Source organism: Tamandua tetradactyla, chromosome 3 (assembly GCF_023851605.1).
Source record: "Tamandua tetradactyla isolate mTamTet1 chromosome 3, mTamTet1.pri, whole genome shotgun sequence".
Lineage (NCBI taxonomy): Eukaryota > Metazoa > Chordata > Mammalia > Pilosa > Myrmecophagidae > Tamandua > Tamandua tetradactyla.
The window spans coordinates 180,702,587-180,715,246 of NC_135329.1; the positions used below are offsets into that span (position 1 = coordinate 180,702,587).

The 12,660-nt window shown below is 37.6% G+C and overlaps 1 protein-coding gene across 19 annotated transcripts in view; it reads left to right on the top strand.

Moving 5' to 3' along the window:
* The window catches only part of PARD3B (par-3 family cell polarity regulator beta), a 1,143,268-nt gene that overhangs the window by 906,979 nt on the left and 223,629 nt on the right, over positions 1-12,660 (top strand). The gene's annotated exons all lie outside the window — the stretch shown is intronic.

The window sequence follows — 12,660 nt, forward strand, 5'->3', positions numbered from 1 at the left end:
AAATTACTCTTGGGTTGAGTGAGGAGATCCTATATGTTGAAAGCTAAATTCAGGCTGTTACTTCAGAATTTTTTAAAGTATTATGGATGACAGTAGCACTTTTAACTTTAAGGAAAAGAACATTTTAAGTGCATTCTGTCATCTTGGTTACTGATTGAAATCTATTGATGGTGGAGTGGGTAGTAAGGTAATGTTTGCATTGGCATGGAAACCTTCAGCTTAAAAATAATGATGTCTGTGTGTGGGTTCTCATTTGTTGCTTTTGGCTTGTGGGTGGTCTGTGGCCCGTATTTCTTGCATGTGTCATGTCAGCCACAAGCACCCCTAGAGAACAGCTGTGAGCACCCTGATAATGCTGAAGACCCAGCAATCAAAAAAGGTATCACTTTTGTTGGTACCTTACCTTACCAACAGCGAGTGCTTGACATGCTTAGTCATAGATTGATTAATGTTCTAGTGACTTTTATTCTCATAACTGAAAATCATCCCAGAAAAGCGGGTATCTGCTCCATCTCTCTAGTAAAGTATTGTTGTTTTGAGGGAAAAATCAATATTCATTAAAAAAAATTATTAAAATATTTATAACATAAAATTTGCCATTTTAACCATACTTAAGGGTACAATTCAGAGTCATTAGGTACCTTCACAGTGTTGTGCAACCAACACTGCCATCCTTTTTCATCACCCGAACAGAAACTCTGTATGCATTAAACGATGACTCTCCATTTCTCCCCCTCATCCAGCCCCTGCTTACTTCTGATTTACTTTCTGTCTCTATGAATTTGATTTTTCTAGATATTTCATATAAATAGAATCATACAACATTTTTAATTTGTAATATTCAGTTACAATATTCCTAACATGGAAGCATTTGAAAATATCTGTGGTTGCAAATACCTTAGTCTTTTCAGCCTGGTGTCATAAATATTAATTTGTATGTATACTAAAGTATATGGAGATAGCCACACACAATGAAATGTGTTCTCTGTGGAGCCTAGTTTGTCTGTGAGTTGAATTTGTTAAATATGACAAGGGAATAGTTTTTCCAAGCTTGGAGCTATGGTCTGTAGATTCCAAAAGCAGGCTGTGATTATGATATAGTTTCAGTGTTTACATTATTGATTGGTCACTGTGCAGCATGAAATTAGGAAATCAGCCTCAGAAGCTGGAGAGTATTCTGACGTGTATATATTCATATACTCCAGGATTACCTCCTGAGTAAGTAACCAATATTCAAAGCCTCAGCATTTAGAGATTTTTTTCCTTTGAAGATCCTGGAAATCATCCTCTCTAAAACTTAAAAGTTACAATCCTGCAGTCATTTGATTCTTTTTATAACAAGTTTACTGAGATATAATTCATATACCTTGCATTTCACCCATTGAAAGTGCAAAATTCAGTGTTCTGTAGTATATTCACAGGATGTGTTGCCATCACAACAATTTTAGAACATTTTATCCATCCTTTAGCAATCACCGTCATCTTTCCCAACCCTCCTCATCACTAATCTACTTCTTGTTTCTACATATTTGCTTATTCTAGACATTTCATGTAAAGTGAATCATGTACTATGTGGCCTTTTGTGAATAGTTCCTTTCACAACATATTTGCAAGGTTTATCCATGTTATAGCATGTATCAGTACTTTATTCCTTTTTTATTCACAAATAATATTACATTATATGGATATATACCACATTTTATTTATCTGTTCATCAGTTGATGGACATTTGGGTTGTTTTCACGTTTGGCTATTATGAATAATGTTGCTATGAACATCTGTATACAACTCTTTACGTGGGCATATGTGTTCACTTCTCTTGCATGTATATCTAGGAGTGAAATTGCTGGGTCGCATGGAATCTCTGTTTATCCATTGGATGATGAACTACAGAGTTTTCCAAAGTTACTACACCTTTTCACATTATCACCAGTAGTGTTTCAGGGTTCCAATTTCTCCACATCCTCACTGACACTTGTCATTATCTATCTTTTTTTATTATAGTCACCCCTAGTGGGTGACTCATTTTGATTTTGATTTGCATTTCCCTGATGGATAATGATGTTGAGCATCTTTTCATGGGCTTATTGGCTATTAGTACGTCTTCTTTGAAGAAATACCTACTCAGATACCAGTCATTTCATTTTAAGACCTATTTCAGATGTGAGTGAATATAAAAGGCAAGGATTTGGGAAATGAGGAATGTTGAGGAGAAGAGAGGAAAGAAGTGGGTTCATATTAAGTTTTCCCCTTTTCTATTATTTTTACCTAAAGAGCAACTCTTAAAATTTATTTCTTATTTACATTGGGCAGAATTAATATTTTTTAGAAACTTGATTTTATCTGTTTCAAAAATTAAACTTTTAATATGAAAAATTTGGAGGTTTTATTTATTTTTCTCTCTGAGTGAATTGCTTTGCTAGAAGGACCCAGTGGCTATGTGATAAGAAGGGAAAGATAGTCAGTTATGGATGCTAGGCTATAACCCAAGATGCTGGTCTAGGATGTTAATCCCAGATTTTCTGATTGTCCAGCAATGGACTATGGTCCTGCCAGCAGGACCTGCCAGCAATGAGAGTTTCAGGAAGTACATAGTGGTCAGCAGTACTTGACTGCAGCAAGTTTAAAAAGAATAATGTTCAAAAATATGTCAGAGAAGTCATCACTGACCTTAGCAAGAGTAAAAAAGAAAGCTAAGAAAATTAAGGGAATAAAATTGAGACATGCAGCAAAGCTTACTGTAGGTTCTTCATGTGCACAATTGCAAGCATTTTACATATATTATCTCATTTAATTCTTTCCACAAGCCTAGGATATCTTTTTCAGCAGTCATTTCCAATCACAAATGAGAAAACAAGTACAGTTGGCTGAGTAACATTGAAGGCTAGCAGATAATTAGTTGACAGCTAAGGATGAAAACAGGCAGAGTTACATCCACCCTACACTCAGTACTGGGGTGTAGACTACATGTGAGCTCCAGAAGCAGAGAAAATGTAGGCATCACTTCTAGACATTTAGTGGGGTTGGGTGGCAGTGGCTGGGGGAGCAAGCAGTAAATTAGCACCCCTAGGAAAGCAGGGAGACAATGGACTGGGTTGATGTCTGAGAACCAAGGGGTCCAAGCCAACCAGAAGGAGCAGAGATGACATGAAGTACTGGATAAGGAAGGAGAAAAGAAGGATTAGCTTTGGTGTCCTGCTGGTTGCTGCAGATAAATCTAAGGGCGATGGCTGGGCTTTAAGAGAAATCTTGGCTGATGAGTTCACATACTGCATGCTCCCAAAGAGGATGTGGTGTGGGATATTTTAGTGAGGTTAGAAGAACAGACTCCATAAGTAATACAGTTGGGAGCAGAAAAATGCTGAAACAACCTCAAGCCCCAGAGATAATGATAATAGCTAACATTAATTGAGCATTTACTATGTATTAGCAGCCTATAAAAGAAGAAAGACATGAGAGAGAACTGGGAGAATGCAAAGCTTCCTCGTGAGAGCGGCAAGCAAGATTGAGTTTCAGTTAAAGATGCTGGAGGAAGATCCTAGGGAAAAGAAAATAAATTGCAGTCTTAGAGTTAGAAGAAAAAGTAGAATTGGGTAGCCAGTATGTCAGTGTTTCCCATACCTGTCTGAAATAGCTATCTCATGTGGCTCCTAATAAAAATACAGATTCTGATTCAGAATTGTAATTCTGGAAATTCTAATTCAGTAGATTTGAGTGGCCCTGGAGTCATTTTTAATAAGCACTTCATGATTATAGAAGTTTGGGAAATGCCATGGGATGTAATAGCAGGGTTAGGGGCTGTGACAGCAGAATAATTTGCCAGAAGTGAGGATGGCATGGGAGGGAGAAGAGAGAAAGACTAACTCAGGAGTAGGCCTGAAAGGAGCACCCCAGTTCTGTGCTCAGAGGGAAGGGGCTCCAGGTGTGGGACCTGGCAGAAAGCCACAGGAGACTGGCGATGGCTGCAGCTGACTCCAATAGTCCCGTGGACTATCCTGGCTCACCTCTATCACAGGTGACATGAGAGCCCACAGAACTTTGTAAGCCTCTAATCAGTTCTGACCTCAAGGCTGGGCATCACAACTGTGTAGTTCAATTTTAAGGTTAAAATGCATCCTCATCTTAATCACAACCCAAAACAGCTTGCAGACATCTAAAATCATTTTTTTTGGAGAATCCAGGGTCCACCACCTTCTCACAGTTATAACAGATTTAAAATTCAACACAGTGTAATTCCTCAATCAAGGAGTGTAAATGCCTGATATTAGTGTCCTGAATATTGCTTGTTATGCTTATTCAGACCCATCGGAGCCGCAGTACGGAAGACCTAAAGTCAACTTTGTCCCTAGGGGAAAGAGAGGTAGAAGGCAAAAGCAGAAAGGTTTCAAATGCATATTATTTTTTCCTAGTTTTACCTAAGAGGGCCCAAGGCCAACATGTTTACATTCGGGTACAAAAGCCAAAATCAGAGCGCTAGCTTGAGCTATGTTTATCTTGCTAGAGCTCAGCCAGGTGCAGATTCTCAGAGCTTTTGGAGAGTACTTGGAGGGCTATAAGTTAGCAGAAAAGAGACATGATTAAAAAAAAGAGGTGAGAACTGCCTCTGGGTACTTCTAAGGCAGCTGCTGATAGCTGCTAGTTAAGAGTTGCCTGTGTGTCCCTTCAAAGCAGGAAGCCACAAAAAACTTCTGAGAAAAAGTATGGAGGAAAGTTTGAGAGGGCTAAGTAGTGATTCTCACAGATTTGATAGAAAAATTGTAGTGCATTTGAAGCATATGAGCAATGGTTGTTCTTAGAGTTTCCATAATTCAGCTAGTTCACTACAGATTCACTGAACCACTTCTGGTTTTGCTTCAAATGTCTGTCACCGTCACAATGCTAGAGGTAATCAAATACGTGGCTATAATTTATAGTTGCTGTATTGACAAGCAGTCAGATCTACTCCCACAGCACCATGGGATTGGCCTCCAGTAAACCTGAGTATTTGAAAAACTTCATTGAGTGAAATCTACGCATGCATGCAAAGTCTGTACCGATGCTTTAAAAATGTACCCGACTTCCAAGATGATGGTGAAGTCTAATGTTAGTTTAGGACTTTTATTTGTGTCGTTTTAGCAAACTCAGAGCTGATTTTAACAAGTATACTGGCAAAGAGAAAATATCAACTATTATTTTATATGGCTATTTAAAAATAATTTAACAAATGTCTTATTCCATATCCCTTGGCAAAATTTGATTGATTCTCTGCTTATGGTTACAATCCTAGTTACTGGCAAAGGAAGAAAAAGAAATAGACAATCTCTAGTATCACTGTGATGATTTAGTCTGGAAGGTATTAGAGGGAGAGATCATTGAATCCTTTTAATTTTAAAACTTTATATATGGGGGTGGGGGTGCAGTGGTGGCTCAGTGGCAATATTCTCGCCTGCCATGCCAGAGACCCGGGTTCAATTCCCAGAGCCTGCTTATGCCAGAATAAACCCACACATGTGTATGGGTATATATTTGACTATGGTATATTATAAAAGCAAAATTCAAAATTAATTTTTTACCAGAATGACAACTGCAGTTAGCATTTGTCTTTCCTCAATCCTTAATAGTTAAAATCAAGTTATCCATAGTAGATCTACTAATTACAGATGGCCTAAGTGGTGACTTCCTCAAAGGGCTGAATTCAAATTAGATAATGCCAAAGCTTAGGAAGGTTGGAAAGTACTAAATAATTGTGATTTGTCTACCAGTTAGGCTCAGGTGTCAGCTTGGCCAGGTGATGGTGCCCAGTTCCATTGCTGTGGATTTAAATCATTAACATGTGAAATTCATCTGTGGCTGATTACATCTGTGGTCCACTAAGGGGAGTGCCTTCCAAATGAGTGGCATTTTAATTTAATTAGCTGGAAGCCTGAAAGCTGAGCTCAACGCAGCTCCTAGGAGCTCAGTACAGCCCAGCAGAGCTCAGCGGCAGCCCAATACCCCTCAATTAATAGCTCAGAGGCGCTCAGACCCGGACAGACATTTGGAGGTGCAGAAAGTAATCACCCTGGGGAAAGCTGTTTGAACCCGGAAGCTAAGAGGGAAAGCAGGAGGAAAGGCCCGCAGACATTGCTGGGTGCCTTCCCATGCGAAAAAGGAACTCATGTGACAGCTACCTGCCTTTCCTCTGAAGAACTGTAAATTTGTAACTAAATAAATCCTCTCTATAAAAGCGAATCCATCCCTGGTGTATTGCATTCCAGCAGCATTAGCAAACTGAAACACTTGCATATATATCTATCTATTTGTCTCCTTCAATTTTACCCTTTCATGATTCTCATATTCACCACATCTTTGTTTCTTCTCTGGCATTAATTCAAGTGTTCCGGTCTTCACTGCTTAAGCTATAGTGCCCCTTCCTTTTTCTTTCAGTCTAGTGAATTTTCAATATAAAATCCATGATGGGGCATGTTCTGGCTAGGGTTGATGTCCTGCATATTAGGCCTTTGCTCATGCTTTGAGGATTGCCAATGTAAATAAGCAACACTACTGCAAGAAGTAAAGAAATATATGTATGTGTGCATGTGTGTGTGTGTGTGTGTACACATATGCATACATATATGGCCCACATACATTAGTAACAAAAAAAGATTAAATAAACCTGATATGAAATATTCAGGACTTCATGGCCACAGCAGACCTTGCCTCACTACTGCTCACACTCTGCAATGGCTCCCATGTGACCAACAGACAAAGCTAAATTCTCACAAGGCCCTGCATGATCTGGTACAAAATCACCCTCCAAACACTGCCACCATCCCTGCCACATGGCTTCCTCACTGTTCCCCAGTACCCCAGTCCTGCTCACCCCAGGGCCTTTGCTCATGCTGTGAGGGTTGGCAATGCAAATAAAAAAACTCTGCTGCATTACACACACACACACACACACATATATATGGGTGTTTTTGTGTGTGTGTGTGTGTGTGTGTGTATTGAATAGTTCCTTTTACAGTACTAAATAAAAAGAATAAAAAAAAAAATCCATGATGGGAAAGGGCAGTATGTATTGGGAAAGCAGTTAAATAAATTGACCTATTTCTGGAAGTCTTAGAAACATGTAGACGGTGTATTTATCCCTCTTTGGGGGAGAGCAGCAGTAAATGAGTACAAGGTCCAACAAGAAGTAATAGGGATGAACAAAGCAGAATAAAAGTAATTACATGGTCCCTTCTTCAACTTCTCAGTTATACCTCACCTTATACTTTTCCTTCTTTTTGTTTTAAAACTTTCTATTTTGAAATAATTTTACACTAACAGAAAAGTTGCAAACAGTAGTTCAGAGTTCCCATATGCCCTTCACCGGACTCCCCCTAATGTTAAAATGGTGCATAATCAAGGTACAAAGAAGAAAAACAAGGAAATTAACATTGCTACACAACTATTATCTAACCTTCAAGCTTTATTTGAATTTTACCAGTTTTTCCATTAATGTCCTTTATCTGTTCCAGGAGCCTATCCAGGATCCCATGGGGCAAAGTTGTATCTCCTTAGTTTTCTGTGCTCTGTGACTCTCTTTCCTTGCCTTTCATGACCTTCACTTTTTTGAAGATTCGTTATGATTATATTGTTATGCATTTTGGCCAGAACCCTACAGAAGTGTTGCCTCCTTCTCAGTGTGTCATATCGGGGGGTATTTGATGTTACTATGGTGACCTTCTACTTTACTCATTCCTTCTGCATGTTTGACTTGGAATTCTACTATAATGAGGAGCTATCCTTTCTTCCCCCATAAATTTATTTATTCAATTATTTCTATCAGTATAGAGTTAAGGGATATGTCTTTTATTCTATGGGTTATAATCCAGTGCTGTCATTATTTTGTTGCTCAAATTGTTTCAGCCTTGGCTCTTGGGAGTTCTTTCAGGATATTTCCTGTGCCATTTCAACTTGCCCCAGCCTTTTTTTTTTTTTTTTGAGAATTTTCTTACTGTTTGGCAACAACAACAACAAAAAATGCGCCACACTCATTTTATATTTTCCCTGCCACAGCCCAGGAATCAATCACTTTTATATGAAGGCCTGATTTCTTCTATTGGAAAATCCTATTTAGAAGCCAAAACCTGGGCTCTAAAATTACTCATTGCTGGGTATCATTGATGCTAGGCCTTCTCTGCAGACAGAACATGGAAATATATGTAAATATGCTAACACACACATATACAAACATCTGTATTTATTTCTGACTTTATCTGTGCATATATTTAGAAGACTTGAGTTTATATTGATATCTCCAATTCCAATCTAACACCACAGTCTTCATTCTAGCCTCTCTTCTTTATTTGCAACTTGTCTCTTTTACACTGAGACACCTGGCTCTCATTATTGCAAAATATTTACTTATTTGTTCATCCCTAATATACACCTAAAGTTTTTCAAAATTTCTAACAAATACCCCTCTACTAATTAGACTAAGGTGTCTATATACAGTTCTTTTTTTCTTTAGCCTTATAGTATCAATCAAAATACTGTTTTCTGAAGTTAATTAGGTTAGGCCTTCTCTTCTCCACCCCCTTCCAATGTGGTTATTCATTCAGTAATATAATTAGGTTCATTGGTTATAGTTTGTGTTCCTAATGGGTATTAATATTGGTTGATTTTTTAGAAATTTTCATTCAGTAAAATTCACTCTTTGTTATATAAAATATGACAGGGTTTGACAAATCCGAGTCATGTGTCCACCACCACAGTTATAATGCCTCTCAAGCCCCTGCTGCTCTCCGTTTGTACTCAACCCCTCCCCCACCCCACCACTAACAATCGTGCATCTGATTTCGAGCTCTATAGTTTTGCCTTTTCCATGATGTCATAAATGTGTAGCTTTTTGGATACGGCTTCTTACATTTAGCAAGATGCATTTGAGATTCTTCTGTGTTATTGTGTGTAGAGTATTCCATTGTATAAATGTTATGCTTTCTTCTTATGACATAATTTGTGATTCTTGACCATGGGTCTAATGTTGACTTTCATAAAATTGCCCACTGAAATCATGCTTGTTAGATTGATCTTGGGACTCTGGAAGTGTGACTTGAAAGTATGCTTTTCATCTTTCTTTAGCACAGGGTTCACCTCACTTCAGCTTATTTACTGTGGTTATCTGCTATAACCATCAATCATCTTAACATTCCAAGGAAGGATTAGAGCCGACCCTTAATTATTTTTTGGAAAGATTGACAGGGAGAGTATGGATAATTGAAATCTTCACATGATCTACAAGCTTTGTAATAGCTACTTGTCTCCCCCACCCCCAACTACTTAAAAGTAGCAAAATTGACTCGTTTTAAGTTTTATATCCTTTCCACATCCTCTGGTAGAACACTAATGAGTCCTCAGGTGACCATAAAAATGGAAAGACAGAGAAAAAGAGAACCATAGGCTGTGGGTAATCTACATAGTAGATAAAAAGCCTCTGAGTCACTAAGAATTGATGGCACTCTAGTAAAATACATCTGAATAGGGATTATGTGTCTTTGACTTATTTTTGATTCCCATATAATGCTTGGCACTTGATTCAATGATGGACTTATGATCAGTCCTAAAAGTCCATTTAAATGAATATATAACTGCTTAGAAAATATCAATCTCCTCCCTCTCTTGTCTATCCCAGCTACCTATGTGCTCTTCACTGCAAAGCATAAGGTATTTTATGACTCTGGGAGAATCATAATTGCATTAAAGCAAGTATTTGTAACATAGATAGTTGGATAATCTGTGAAATCTTAGAAATTATATATACCAATGTATGGAATTTCCTGAGAAGGAGGACCATAGTCTCAATAAGAATTCCAAAAGTGTAAACCATAGAAATTAGATCATCAACCAGAGAGATCATCCATATGACTCCTCTAATATAGACATGGTAACCCCGAGAGCCTCATTTTTTTAATACCTTATCTTTCAGTTTGCTTAAGCTGCCTGAATTCAATATACCAGAAATGGATTGGCTTTCACAAAGGAAATTTATTAAGTTACAAGTTTACTGTTCTAAGGCCATAAAAATGTCCAAATTAAGGCATCAACAAGAGGATGCTGTCATTCAAGAAAGGCCAATCACATCTGGGGTTTCTCTGTCAGCTGGGAAGGCATGTGTCTGGCATCTCCTGGTCCTTTGCTCCTGGGATGCATTGCTTTCAGCTTCTGATTCCAGAAGCTTTCTATGTCGGCTCTCTAAGCATTTCCAAATGTCTGTGTCTAGGCATCTGCTCTCTCTGTCAGCTCATTTAAGGACACCAGTAAACTAATTAAGACCTATCTTGAATGGGCGGGGTCACATTTCCATGGAAATAATTTAATTAAAGGTCCCACCCACAACAGGTCTGCAATCACAAGATTGGATTAGAATAACATGGCTTTTCTGAATACATAACAGTTTCAGACCAGCTCACCTTGTATGTTATAACCCTAGAGATCTTCATTCAGCCTCTAGAAGTATTCACTAAATTCCTACCAGGGGAAGGATTACATTTTTTCGTATCTCCAGTATCTAGCACAGAGCCTGATGTATACTAGTTGTTTGATAAATGCTTCCTGAATAAATTCAATCTCTTTAGGTTACTGATATAACTAAAAATAAATTTGATTAGTTTATGCTGTTTGTGAGACACACAAGTAAAAATTCATAAAGTTTGTCATATATCAATTAATCAGATAATAAATTAGAAGAGCTAATAAACACAGTACTTTTTTCTAGCATATATTTTATGTTTATATCAAATGCCTTCCTTTACTACATCACTGCATTCTGCATTGGTCAGAAATGGAAATATGCTTTCCCCTCTCTACCGTGCTACCTAATGGAAGAAGTGTTTTCTGATATTGAAAAGATCACTTCCCAGTTCATCTTTTTTTTTTCAATTAGAGCAGTTGTAGGATTACAGAAAAAACATGCAGAAAGGGCTGTGTTCCCATGTACCTCCCTATTTAAAATATTGTTTTAATATTTTGAATTTTAGATACAGACTCTAAACTGCAAAACTGTGTTATTATTCAGAATTTACTTTGTGGGTGTGGTTGATTTATAAATTCTTATAGAGGGCTTTCTGAAGAAAATATTAATAATTCATGTGTTTGGTATTCAAACACACATACACACTGAACTTTGGAAGCTTGATATGATTGTCCCTCATATATGAAGTGATCCCCTGACAGCTCTAGCCCATGCTAATCTCTTTCTATAAAGTCAGATAATAGTATCATTGCAACGTGGCACTTCCCTGTTTTGTGTCTATCAGTTCTAACTTTCTTGATTAAACATTAGCAGTGGGCTGAACAAGTAGACAACAGCCAATAAAAAGATCATTGAACTATGCTTATTTAAGGTAGCTACAGTCATTTAAATGCCTATACACATGCATAGATATAAATACACAGATACCTAGATATACCAACATTTACAAACTAGGAGCCTACAAGCTGAATTTTGCTCACAGTTACCTTCCATTGGGGCCACAGACTGTTATTTAAAAAAAAAAAAAAAAAAGTGGACCAACATTAAAAATCGAGTTATTTCCTAAAGATAGAACAAATTTGCTACCTTAGTTATTCTCCTATTGTTGAAGCTGCTAGAAATCGCTAGCTCATGTTTAAACTTCCCTGTAGATCTCAAAACACTTGCTTGAATTTAAGTTTCACCATGGATTTTCATGTTTTCTAAAAATTCCTTTTAGCACCCTAGATTTGCAGTTCTTTGGCATTACAAAGTCTGAAACTATATTCTGTTTTTCACCTGTGAAAATGTTGCTAATACTCCACATGTGTCGAAAAAACTGGCATTGAGCTGTTTTTCTGAGAGAATTGATGGATTTATGCTGCTCAGTCCACACATTCTTGGCAAATGCCCTTTTGACCGCTGGCACATACTTGTAAAACAGTCTTGGGGTGGGGGTAGAGTCTGTGGTTATGGAATACGGCCAAGTTAACTGGCCCACACAAGGGAGGCAACCCATGACCTTGACCCCATTACTGCAGTGCTCTAACCAATTGAGCTAAATAATTGAGTAATTGTTTCTTAGCAATCTGATCAAATCAGATGGCATATATTAAGAGCCTGTGTGCAGACGAGGGTGAAGATGTCAGCGAACAAGGGAGCTTAAGATAATGGGAAAGTTATCAAGTCTTCACATTGGTTGGCAAGTTATATTTGGCCAAGTAGTCACTAAATTGGACTTTGTCATTACAGCTAATTGCATTTTTGGGAAATTGGGACTTACCAAAAAAAAAAAAAAAAAAAAACCTAAAACTGAGTAGGGTTCCGTTTTATAGATTCAGAATGTTTTGTGAGTAATTGATAGCATGTGTGCAAACAGTTGGGGAATCAACGTAAGGTGATTGAAAGAACTTTGTGAGATCAAGTCCCTGGTTGGTCTCCATCTACCAATGTAGGCTTAGATAGCTCACTTGACTTTCTGAGCCTTGGAAGGGATTGGATAACTATGAGCTCACCTCTGAAAGACTTTCCCTAACTACACAATTTTTAAATTAATGAGAACAGTTTTCATACATATCTCCATATATGTGCAAATTAGATATTTTTCCATAAACAGAGAATTAAATAAACAATATTCCAAAAGCACTTATTGAACCAACATATTTTTTAAATGTATTGGTGCCTGTACAATATCAATATATGAT